The sequence below is a fragment of the Ailuropoda melanoleuca genome, chromosome 2, assembly GCF_002007445.2.
Source record: "Ailuropoda melanoleuca isolate Jingjing chromosome 2, ASM200744v2, whole genome shotgun sequence".
Taxonomy (NCBI): Eukaryota; Metazoa; Chordata; class Mammalia; order Carnivora; family Ursidae; genus Ailuropoda; species Ailuropoda melanoleuca.
This window is the reverse complement of record NC_048219.1, coordinates 92,281,153-92,289,463: the sequence shown is the minus strand read 5'-3', so window position 1 is coordinate 92,289,463 and position 8,311 is coordinate 92,281,153. Positions and strand designations below refer to the sequence as shown.

The 8,311-nt window shown below is 38.4% G+C and overlaps 1 pseudogene; it reads left to right on the top strand.

Annotated features, from left to right (window-relative positions):
• Window positions 1-6,054: 6,054 nt before the first annotated feature.
• LOC100476168 lies at window positions 6,055-7,108 on the top strand (annotated as a pseudogene).
• Window positions 7,109-8,311: the final 1,203 nt, after the last annotated feature.

Below are 8,311 nucleotides of genomic sequence, written 5' to 3'. Positions count from 1 at the left end.
CCCAGAATGCTGGGATCACGCCCTGAGCCTAAGGCAGACGCTTAACCGCTGTGCCACCCAGGCGCCCCTTGATTGCTGGTTTTTTTTTTTTAATTTAATTTTATTATATTGTGTTAATCACCATACAGTACATCCCCAGATTCCGATGTAAAGTTTGATGCTTCATTAGTTGCGTATAACACCCAGTGCACCATGCAATACGTGCCCTCCCTACTACCCATCACCAGTCTATCCCATTCCCCCACCCCCTCCCCTCTGAAGTCCTCAGTTTGCCTCTCACAGTCCATAGTCTCTCATGTTTCATTCCCCCCTCTGATTACCCCCCTTTTCTTTATCCCTTTCTTCCCCTACCGATCCTCCTAGTTCTTATGTTCCATAGATGAGAGAAATCATATGATAATTGTCTTTCTCTGCTTGACTTATTTCACTTAGCATTATCTCCTCCAGTGCCGTCCATGTTGCAGCAAATGTTGAGAATTCGTTCTTTCTGATAGCTGAGTAATATTCCATTGTATATATGGACCACAGCTTCTTAATCCAGTCATCTGTTGAAGGGCATCTCGGCTCCTTCCATGATTTGGCTATTGTGGACAATGCAGCTATGAACATTGGGGTGCATATGGCCCTTCTCTTTACTACGTCTGTATCTTTGGGGTAAACACCCAGTAGTGCAATGGCTGGGTCATAGGGTAGTTCAATTTTTAACTTTTTAAGGGACCTCCACACTGTTTTCCAGAGTGGCTGTACCAACTTGCATTCCCACCAACAATGTAGGAGGGATCCCCTTTCTCCACATCCTCTCCAACAATTGTTGTTTCTTGCCTTGTCTATCTTTGCCATTCTAACTGGCGTAAGGTGGTATCTCAGTGTGGTTTTGATTTGAATTTCCCTGATGGCTAATGATTTTGAACATTTTTTCATGTGTCTGTTAGCCATTTGTATGTCTTCATTGGAAAAGTGTCTGTTCATATCTTCTGCCCATTTTATGATTTGTTTATTTGTTTCTCGTGTATTGAGTTTGAGAAGTTCTTTGTAGATCTTGGATACCAGTCCTTTATCTGTGGTGTCCTTTGCAAATATATTCTCCCATTCCGTGGGCTGTCTCTTAGTTTTTTTGACTGTTTCCTTGGCTGTGCAGAAGCTCTTTATCCTGATAAAGTCCCATAAGTTCATTTTATCTTTTATTTCTCTTGCCTTTGGAGATGTGTCGTGAAAAAGGTTGCTCTGGCCGATGTCATAGAAGTTGTTGCCTATGTTCTCCTCTAGAATTTTGATGGATTCCTGTCTCACATTGAGGTCTTTCATCCATTTGGAGTTTATTTTTGTGTATGGTGTGAGAGAGTGGTCAAGTTTCATTCTTTTGCATGTAGCTGTCCAATTTTCCCAGCACCATTTATTGAAGAGACTGTCTTTTTTCCACCGGATGTTTTTTCCTGCTTTATCAAAGATTAGTTGCCCAAAGAGCCGAGGGTCCATTTCTGGGTTCTCTATTCTGTTCCATTGGTCGATGTGTCTGTTTTTGTGCCAGTACCATGCTGTCTTTGTGATCACAGCTTTGTAGTACAGCTCGAAATCCGGCATTGTGATGCCCCCAGCTTTGTTTTTCCTTTTCAACAGTTCCTTGGAGATTCGGGGCCTTTTCTGGTTCCATACAAATTTAAGGACTATTTGTTCCAGTTCTTTGAAAAATGTCCTCGGTATTTTGATCGGGATAGCATTGAAAGTGTAGATTGCTCTGGGTAGTATGGACATTTTAACTATGTTAATTCTTCCAATCCATGAGCATGGAATATTTTTCCATCTTTTTATGTCTTCCTCAATATCTTTCAAAAGTGATCTATAGTTTCTAGGATATAGGTCCTTTACGTCTCTGGTTAAGTTAATTCCAAGGTAACGTATGGTTTTTGGTGTTATTGTAAATGGGATGGATTCCCTAATTTCTCTTTCTTCAGTCTCGTTATTCGTGTATAGAAATGCAACTGATTTCTGGGCATTGATTTTGTATCCTGCCACCTTACTGAATTGTTCTATAACTTCTAATAGTTTGGGAGTGGATTCCTTTGGGTTTTCCATATAGAGTATCATGTCATCTGCAAAGAGAGACAGTTTGACTTCTTCTTTGCCGATTTGGATACCTTTGATCCCTTTTTGTCTTCTGATTGCTGTTGCAAGGACTTCTAGTACTATGTTGAATAATAGTGGCGAGAGTGGGCATCCTTGTCGTGTTCCTGATCTTAAGGGAAAGGCTTCCAGCTTTTCCCCATTGAGAATAATGCTTGCAGTAGGCTTTTCATAGATGGCTTTTATGAGATTGAGAAATGTACCCTCTATTCCTACACTCTGAAGGGTTTTAATCAGGAAAGGATGCTGTATTTTGTCAAATGCTTTTTCTGCATCAATTGAGAGGATCATATGGTTCTTGAGTCTTTTCTTGTTGATATGATGTATCACATTGATTGATTTGCGAGTGTTGAACCATGCTTGCATCCCAGGTATGAATCCCACTTGGTCATGATGGATAATTGATTGCTGTTTTTGATCAGTGTGTGGCAGGCATGGAAGTTGGTGGTTGTTTCAACTCCCATGAGCTGAAGTGCCTCTCAGCCTTGAGAGAATTTAAAGACAGGATGTATTTCTCTCTCTCTCTCTCTTTCTCTCAGGAGCCACATTTAAGGAAATCTTTGTCAGGTCACTGGATGACTATAGAGACAACAGAAGGGAAACTTCAATGAACACATACAACAAGAAATACACATTTTGCAATACCATATGGAAAAGCCACAAAGGATGGTTTCAGCCACCAACAAGCACAACCCAGCAATCCCTGATAAGTGGGAGAATTAGATTTCCAGAATTACCACAACACGATGCTCAGAATGTCCACTTCTCAAAAGAAAATTACAAGGCATACAAAGAAATAGAAAAGTATATTCCATCCACAGAAAATAGAGTTTGACAAAAATAATCCCTGGAGAAGCCCAGGTATTAGCATTATTAAAGAAGTTACATCACCAGTCTTAAATGTGTTTGATGAGCTAAAGGAAACCACGGACAAAGAACTAAAGGAAATTGGTAAGATGACGTCTGAACAAAATGAAAGTATCAGTAGAGATAGAAATTATAAAGAGCAACCAAAAACAAAAATTCTGGAGCTGAGGGGCGCCTGGGTGGCACAGCGGTTGAGCGTCTGCCTTCGGCTCAGGGCGTGATCCCGGCGTTATGGGATCGAGCCCCACATCAGGCTCTTCCTCTATGAGCCTGCTTCTTCCTCTCCCACTCCCCCTGCTTGTGTTCCCTCTCTCGCTGGCTGTCTCTATCTCTGTCGAATAAAGAAATTTAAAAAAAAAAATTCTGGAGCTGAAAAGTACAATAACTGAAACAAAAAACTTACTAGTGGGATTCAATAGATTTGAGTAAGTAGAAGAAAGGATCACTGAACTTGAAGATTAGACATTAATTATCCAGAAGAGCAGAAAGAGAAACAAAATGAAGAAAGTGATAGTCTAAGGAGCTGATGGACACCCCCAAGCATACCAACATATCCATTATACGAATCCCAGGAGAAGCGAAAGAGAGAGGGGCAGAAAAAATATTTGAAAAAAAAAAATGGCCCCAAACTTCCCAAGTCTGATGAAAGACACATCCAAGAAGCTCAACAAACTCCAAACAGATAAACTTACAGGAATTCACACTGAGATACATGACAGTCAAGTTGCTGAAACTCAAAGACAAAGGGAGAATCTTGAAAGCAGTGAGAGAGAAGTGACTGTTCCTGTACAGGGGATCCTCAACAAGTTTCAGAGCAGATTTCACATTGGAAGCCATTACGGCCAGAAGGCAGTGGGATGACATTCTTAAAGTCCTAAGATAAAACATGTCACCCAAAAATTCTATATCTAGCAAAACTTCAAGAATGATGGAGAAATTAAGACACTTCCAGATAAACAAATGCTGAGGGAGTTCACTGCTAGTGTAGCAACCCTATAAGAAATGCTAAAATGAGTTCTTCAGGCTGAGATGAAAGGACACTAGAAAGCAAGTCAAAAACATCAGAAAATATTGAAGAATACTAGTAAAGGTAATTTCACAGGTAAATATAAAAGCCAGTTATTATCGTACTTTTGGTTTGGTTTATGTCTCCCCTTTTCCTATATGATTTAAAAGGAAAATGTATGAAACAATTAGAAATCTATGATAATGGTCTACAATGTATAAAGATGTAATCTGTGACAGTAATAACATAAAGAGGGAGGGATGGTGATGTACAGGTGCAGAACGTTTATATACTAATGGAACTACACTGATACTACCCAAAGCATATTTTCATAAATTTAGGATGTTAATTGTAATCCCTAAAGTTACTCCTAAGAAAATAACATCATATATACAGAAACTGAAAGGAGGCAATCCAAATGGTACACTACAAAAAATCAACTAAGTACAAAAAAGGGCAGCAACCGAGGAACTAAAGGAACCCAAGCCATAGAACACACACAAATAAAACAGCTAACTAACAGAAGTAAATTCTTCCTTAACAGTAATCACATTAAATATAAGTGCATTAAACTCTCATATTAAAAGATAGTGCTTGGTAGATTGGATTAAAAGACAGCATCCATCTGTATGCTATCTATAAGACACTTACTTTAGATATAAAGAAACAGGTTGAAAGTCAAAGGATAGAAAAAGATATTCCATAAAAATAGCCAGCAAGAGAGCTGGGAGGGTTATATTACACTCAGACAAAAATAGACCGTAAAAGAAAAAGGATTAGAAGAGACAAAGGAGGAACATTTCATATTGATAAAGCTTTCAATATAGCAATAAGACATAACAATTATGAACATATCCACACCTAAGGTGCCCCAAAATATATGAAGCAAAAATTGACAGAATTGAAGGGGAAAATAGATAGGTCAACAATAACAGTTGGAGACTTCAGTATCCACTCTCAACAATGGAGAGAAACAACCAGACAGATGAATAAGGAAATAGAAAATGTGAGCACCATAAACTGATTAGATCTAACAGACAGAGAACACTTAGCAACAGGAGAATACACATTCTTCTCAAGTACCCATGGAACATTCTCCAGAATAGACTGTATGTTAGATCACAAAACAAATCTCAATAAATTTAAGTAGATTCAAACTACAAGCAATATCTTTTTCTTTTCTTTCTTTCTTTTTTTCTTTTTTAAGATTTATTTATTTATTTTAGAGAGAGAGCACACAAGAGAGCCAGCACGAGTTGGGGGGCGGGATAGAGGCAGAGGGAGAGGGAGAATCTCAAGCAGATTATGACCTGAGCCGAAATCAAGAGTTGGATGCTTAATGGATTGAGCTACCGAGGTGCCCCCACAGTATCTTTTCAGTCACAGTAAAATGAAACTGGAAATGAAAACAGAAAGAAAATGAGACAATTTACAAATAGGTGGGAATTAAACAAACACTCTTAACCAACCAAAAGAAGAAATAACAAGGGAAATTTGAAAGCCCTTTGAGACAAATGAAAACATAACATAGCAGAACTTAAGGAATGCAGCAAAAGCAGTGCTGGGGGGTGGAAGTTTACGGCTGTAAATGTATGTGTTGAAAAAAGGACTATCTCAAATCATTTGATAACCTTCATTGTACATCTTAAGGAGCTAGAAAAAGGAAAGCAAACTAAACCCAAAGCTAGCAGAAGAAAGTAACAGAACAGAGATAAATAAAATAGAAAATAACAACGCAATGAAACTAAAAGCTGTTTTTTAAAAAAGAGCAACAAAAATGACAAACCTTTATCTAGATTGACCCAGAATAAAAGAAGATTCAAATTACTAAAGTCAGCAATGAATGTAGAGACATTACCATCAATTTTATAGAAATAAAAAGGATATTCTACCAAAACTAATGCAAGAAGAAATGGAGGTATGTAAGTTTTGCCATGGGAGTGAGAATGTAGTGTTGAGGCCTGCTGGGGGAGAAGGCACCCTACACAATTCTATGGCTAGATATAGACACTCCTATCCTTGAAAGGTAAAAATTTCAGTGGGAAACTTTGTCTGTAAAGATGAAAACAGTGTGGCCCTCCGAACTGACACTAAAAATAGCTCCCATCTCAAAGAACCCAGCATGAGAACTTAGATGCTGGGGAATGGCATTTGGTGAATGAATCCTTCCAGCCAGATACAGCGCTCTCTTCGAATTCATCACCTTGCATTTGTAATCAGACTGGATCACATCCCACCATGAGGTTCCTGACGACTTTGAACAGTTTTTCAATGATCCTTACAGAAAGACACCTTCCCCAAAGAAATGTAGCACCTATATACAGTCCGTTGGTACGTACTGGATCTTCAGGGAACACTATAATCATTAGTGAAGAATATATTAAATGGCTCAAGGGTTACTATGGAGAATTCTTCAATGGCATCACAGTAAAACTCCTAGAACCACCTCCTGTTTCTGCATCGAGGTGTTCCTTTAGAGTCAATGATAATGCACAAAATCCACAAATGTATGCAGGGCAAATCCTGAAGGTTTAGAAAAAAAAAGAAATCCGAAGATGCATTCTGTTGTGGGGATAATGGCAATTAATCTCTTTCTTTGGACAGGTCTCTTTGACATATGGTGTGGAAATACTCAGCTTTGCCAGGTATGACAGTGATTTTTTTATAGCTCATGATATGAAGAACAAACAGGCTCCAGAAAACATCTTCCAGTGGCCATCCAATTTCTGGTAACTATTCTATTGCTAAAATGACTAGTGTTTTGCTGCTTCAATCTTATAAAACTTTAGCCAATGAGATTGAACACATATTAAGACTGCAACACTGTCAGGAGCTTCTATGGCTAATGTGAGGCCCCAACCACTCAGAAAAAGCCAACCACTTCCTTCTAAATCTTTGCCCCATCAATTTATACAAGTTGCAGTGCACTGGTTTCAACATATTGTAGAAAGACACAAGGTGCTGGCGAGGTGGACTGATGGTGAATCTACTGACATACCTGGCTTCACTCCAAAACACAGTCATGAAGATAATGTGAATTTGCCAAAACTTGTGGAAACCTTTAAGGAATGGAAAGAGTAGGTAATAAAATAACTTGCAGTCCTCCAAAACTAAGTACCTTCAAATAGGAGTAATTAAAATCAAACATTTGCGCATAAATAGAAACTCTGAATAGCCTTATGTTATAGACTTGATGTTTCTGTCCCACCAAAATTTATATGTTAAAATCCCAACCCTTAATGTGATGGTAATAGTAGGTGGGGCTTTGGGAGGTGATTAGGTCATGAGGGTGAACTCATGAACAGGATTAGTGTCCTTATAAGAAGAGACACCAGAGAGCTTGCTTCCTCTCTGTTCTCCCCCAGGTGAGGATACAACAAGAAGACTGTCATCTGTAAACAAAAAAGAGTGGTCTTACCAGACATCAGATATTGCTAGCACCTGGATTGGACTTCTCAGCCTCCAGAACTGTGAGAAAGAAATGTTTGTTTATTCTGTGGTATTCTGGTACAGCAGCCTGAACTAAGATACCTTTAAGTGGTGAGACTGAATTGGTGATGAAAAATCTCACAACAAAGAAAATCCTAGAACCAGGTGGCTTCACTGGTGAATTCCGCTGAACATTGACATAAGAATCAATATCACTTATTTGCAAACTCTTTCAACAAACTAAAGAAGAGGGAATGCTTCCAAACTCACTCTATGAGGACAGAACTACCCTGATACCAAAACTCTAAAATGGCACTACAAGAAAAGAAGCTACAGACAAAAATTCTCTATGACTATAGATGCAAATACTCAAGAAAATACTACCAAATCAAATTCAGCAGCATATAAAAAAGACCATCCCATGACCAAGTGGGATTTATTCCTAAAATGGAAGGATGGTGTGACATATTAAAAAATAATCAATCCAGTAAATCACATTAATGAAAGAAAGGAATAAAAGCAACAATCTTCTCAATTGATGCAGAAAAAGCATTTGATAAAATATATAAAAACACTCAATAAACCTGGAATAGTAGGGAAATTCCACAACATGACAAAAACCCATATATGAAAACCCAGCAGCTAACATCATACTCACTGATGAAAGAGTGAAAGATTTCCTTCAGGGTCAGGAACAAGGCAAGTGCCAGATTTCATCACTTTTATTCAACATAGTTCTGGAAGTTCAAACCAGAGCAGTAAAGTAAGAGAAATAGGCATCCAAATTGGAAAGGAAGAAGTAAAGTTTTCTCTGTACATAGATGACATGGCTTTACATGTAGAAAAACCTCATGATTCCACAAAAAACTGTTAGACCTAATAAATGAA